Source organism: Gigantopelta aegis, chromosome 12, assembly GCF_016097555.1.
Source record: "Gigantopelta aegis isolate Gae_Host chromosome 12, Gae_host_genome, whole genome shotgun sequence".
NCBI lineage: Eukaryota > Metazoa > Mollusca > Gastropoda > Neomphalida > Peltospiridae > Gigantopelta > Gigantopelta aegis.
This window is the reverse complement of record NC_054710.1, coordinates 49,944,021-49,948,879: the sequence shown is the minus strand read 5'-3', so window position 1 is coordinate 49,948,879 and position 4,859 is coordinate 49,944,021. Positions and strand designations below refer to the sequence as shown.

The window sequence follows — 4,859 nt, the reverse complement described above, 5'->3', positions numbered from 1 at the left end:
ATAATGAAATCAATTCTCCAAATGTTACGACAATGTGGTTTTGCGTTTCTTCTTTTGAAGAGTATATATATATTAAAATGGAACATAGTATATATACATACGTTAGGTGATTATCGCTACTTCAATTTTCACGCTAAACAGCGATCTTCTGACGAATATAACCGTAACTAATATATGACGTCAGTATATAAACATGTTATGAGCTGTTTGTTTTTGGTCTCGATACATGTCTTTTTCAGAATGTGTCTACATGTACCTAAGATTTCATTTCTCGTATTAAAAATTCCGGCATTTTTGCAGTTTATTAAAGCTAATTTTTCGTCCATGCACAAATTACACTGCCCTGAAGCCCGCATTTGAGGTCTTGAGTATCTTCCAGGTCCCAGTATGTTCTATTTTCTTTTGTTTTAGTCCCCATGTGTACTTCGAAAGCTCAGTTTCTTTTCTATACTTTTCATTTTGGAAGGATTTCTTGTGGTTTCTGTATCTTTCCTTGAAGTTACCTCCTGTTAGTCCAATGTATTTCTTATTTGTCTTGATAGTGTTGACGGTTGTTTCATATATCACACTGTTTGATAGGCATTTTCCGTTCAGTGGGTATTCTTCTATTTTTCTGAGTTACACTGTATTTTGTTTGTTTCCGGGTCGCTTTTGAGATCACATACTTTAAGAATTTGATAACTTTACAAATTAGATGTAAATTAATCGAGGCCACGGCACTTGGTTTATTGACATTTAAGCAAACGTACTAGGGTGACACTCCATAATTGACGTATGCATTCATAGTCGTCAAATAAAATTATTTCAATAGCAATTTTACGCTGCAAGCTGTCCAGCGTTCAGAAAACAAACAAAAAGTGTGCACTAGTTTATTTTGATGTAGGAACATCCAAAATTACGTCATTCGAGTTTGACGTTATTTCCATTCAAAAAGACACTGCGCCACATATGCTTACGTCATTATATTTTATGTTGGAACCAGTTGACTAAATCTGTTGTTTTCCTCTTCAATATACACAGAAGTATGAATTTGATTTGATTTTGATTTGATTTGATTTGATAACAGACTACATGTTTTAAAATATAATATTTATTCTTGCAGATGAAAACCTGGCAACAAATACGTAAGTCATTATCAGTAGTTATAGTAGTCAGGCCCGTACGCAGGGGGGGTGGGGGGTGGGGAGGGGGGCGAGGGGTGCGTATGCATCCCCCATAGTCTGCCGAGGTCTGTCCGTGGATGTGTAAAAAATATTTTGAGGCAAAGAAACATTTCAAATTTACTTCCTGGAATGCAGGAAAATGCATCTCCTGCATTCTAGATTTAAACAAATTTCGGGCGGCCCTCCCGGACCTTTGGGCTGTCGATTATGCACCCCCATATAAATGTCTGCGTACGGGCCTGGTAGTGGTGGTGATTATGGTAGTAGTAGCAGCAGTAGTAGTAATTGTTGTTGTTATATGTAATCGAGAAGTGTGATTGTGTATATTATATTTGGCTGGGTCGTTTTTATGTTGTGTTTAAGTAAGATATTTATGTCATATGTGAGTATTTACTAGAAATATTCAAATAAGCTACAAGTAACATAATTGATCTCATACGTGTATGGGCCATTCTCCCTCTTTTGGGTCAAGTCGATGTGCAATTTTCAAAAGGGTTTATATTGTTTGTTAACTTCAATTCATGTTTTACAGTAAAGTAGTTATACTGTAAAAACGGGAACAATAAAAATTGTCATCTCCAATCAAAGTTTTAATATAAGTTGTAGAAGCATCACGAGGGGTATATGGCTTTTTATGTACCCTCTGTGTGTTCTTTTACCCCGAGCCGAAGGCGAGGGGGTAAAAGAGCACACAGAGGGTACATAAAAAGCCATATACCCCGAGAGATGCTTCTACAACGAATTTATCTTGCCGACATGTTAAACCATATAGCCAAATAATCAAATTAACGCCAGACAATAATTGTTAACAATTTGTTAACGGAGCCGTACCACGCGGACGCGAACGAAATCACTTGCCAGTGACGAAAAATAGTTCCATCGATAAACGAGTTTTTAACTTCAAATGTTTGTAATACGAAATTGTCTGAAACAGATATTAATAATTAAAAAAAACAAAAAAACTTTTTTTTATCAGAAATGTATGTAGTAAAAAAATTTAAAATATTAAAAATAAAAAACAACTGTTGCTAATCGCGCATTAATACAATAACACCACGACCGTAATTAGGTGGCCGAGTTCAACATTGCAGCTTTTAAAAGTATTGAAATAGTGTATTTTATAGTAAAAATTAAATTAATTATGTATACTTGATTGATTATCAATGTTATTTATAATCTAATTATTGCTTTAGCATTAACTGGGGCGGCTGGAAACTGTTGGAAATTACAGACGGGGTATAAGAGAATTTGGCTCCGCCCACAGGGGGATAAGGGATTTGTCCAACGGCAAACAACCAATGAGATTAAAGAATTTTACATGAAGGCGAGATAAAGTCCTTTATTTCAGCACATAGTTCTGCTTTTGTGGTCGTTTCCTTATTTGCGTGGTAAGGTGATATTGGGCACCAAGGTTATAGGGCACAATATATTGAAGGGAGGGATGCTTCTGAGAAAACCTGATAACGTAACCAACATCCATAAAAAGGTTGCACCATTTCCGACATTCCGTCCTTTATGCAAGCATAGGCAAACTAATTTAGCATTTTAATACTATTACTCGTGTACATAATGATTATTTTTCCTTCTATAAATGTCTAAAGTAATAACTAATATATACTAGTATGAATGTACCTAATCGACAACATAATAGGGATAACTTAATAAACGACATTTTATAGACATTGTAATTTGACCTAAAAAATTTATTGCAGAATATACACAAAAAATATCTCTTTACGGCATGAGAGTGATTGTAATAAAACTTTGTATTGATATTTATTTATTTATTTATTTATTTATTTATTGGTACTATGTGCTGTGGATGTGCCATTTCTGGCATTTTCACCACTTTCAAGGGTCAGATTGGTCGGTAATAAACGTCATAGATATCCCAAACTATATGTCCATGTCCGGCGTGGTAAATTCTTTACCATTAAAAATGTCATGTAACAGATGAAACCCAGATAAAGAATAATTCAGCAAGAGATGAATATTCACAGTATACCCAAGAATAGACAGAACGGCCAATATATATTTCCACAGATTTTGATTAATGTGTTGGTATATTATTTTATGATAAATAACCAATATACTTTTTGTTGTAGATATGACGATATAACTCTAAGGAGAGTCCCCACAGAAAATGATACAGGTCTGTATTATATATATATATATATATATATATATCTTAAATTTTCAGTGCAATCAAAGTATGTCATATTTTTCAGATCACACGCTTTAAGAATTTGATAACTTTGCAAATTAGATGTAAATTAGTCGAGGTAGATTGAGGTTTATTGACATTTAAGCAAACGTACTTGGGTGACACTCCATGATTGACGTATGCATTCATAGTCATCAAATAAAAACATTTCAATGGCAACTTGACACTGAAAGCTGTCCAGCGTTCAGAAAACAAAAAACGTTAGGCATAACTTTATTTTGATGTAAGGACATCCAAAATGACGTCATTCAAGTTTGACGTCATTTCCATTCAAAGATACACCGCGCCACATATTCGTACGTCATTTGAATATTTAGTAATGGCGGACTGGAATTAAAGTTGTGTGTACAGTTTATAAAAACACGTTGTATTAAGCTTGAGCTTATATGATAAAGAGATTATTACCCTCGTGCATTTCGGTATCGTCAATATCATATATTAGGAATAAAAATAATGTATTGAGGCGAGCATAATACAATTTGTATTCCTAATATATGATATTGGCAATACCGAAAAACACTCTGGTAATATATATATATTGTCGATCCAGAAATTAATCTGATCATAATATTAATGCGAAAAATGCGAGTTAAATTGTGTTATTCACTTTAATAATATGATTAATTTATTTCTATGTTTTTTTTCTATGTGTCCTTCGTTATTAAAACAAAACAAAGACTAAAATTATAACATATTTATAAAACAACTGAAAAACAATTCATTGCAGGCTAGATGGACTAGTTGTCGAAAAGTCAAGCAAGATGTGTCAGATGCTCTTAAAACAAATAAAGATTAAAATTCTAATACATTTATAAAACAACTAGAGCTCAATCCATCGTAGTCCAACAAGATGTCATCCACGTGTGACGATTGCAAGGTCGACACAATCCATCGCGCGTGCATGGGTTTTAGCACGCTAATCCTGAGGTGGATCGTTTCTTTGTTTTGACATCCGTGGGATGTGGCAGTCCTGTTTGCCGTTTTATGGTGAAAGTGACGTACTTATACATTCTTAGGAAGATGCAGTTGTAATGGTACATGTATGCTAATGTTTAGCCAGATTAAAAAGTATGTAACTGGTATCCCAACGATCTTTATAGGATTTGTTTTGATATTAACATATATGTGGATACATTTAATTTATAAAAATCTACGTTGAAAATTTGAAAATTTAGTTTTGTGTCAAAAATGTGAATAACAAGATGGCGGAAAACAAAATGGTGGCCATTTGTCATAAAATCGATATCCAAGTCTTATTTGCTTCCATAAATTCAAGAATGTATTCCAGCATACAACACATATGATAACAATTTAACGTGTCCATATACCACTAGGATTTCGAACACGCCCATCCAGAGTCCGACCTCTGATAAGATCGGTGGCCTGACTCGGGATGAGGGGAGGATAGAGTTGAAAATGGGCAGAATTTTGAAAATAGCTATTAGTAAAAAAGGTTAATAGAATTAAAAAAA

At 33.9% G+C, this 4,859-nt stretch overlaps 1 long non-coding RNA gene across 1 annotated transcript; it reads left to right on the top strand.

Annotated features, from left to right (window-relative positions):
* The first annotated feature begins 977 nt into the window (after positions 1–977).
* LOC121386961 lies at positions 978–4,477 on the top strand. Its single transcript, XR_005959748.1, has 3 exons — positions 978–1,124; positions 3,269–3,315; positions 4,115–4,477. It is a non-coding gene; the product is annotated as an uncharacterized LOC121386961 (long non-coding RNA).
* The last annotated feature ends 382 nt before the right edge of the window (positions 4,478–4,859 follow it).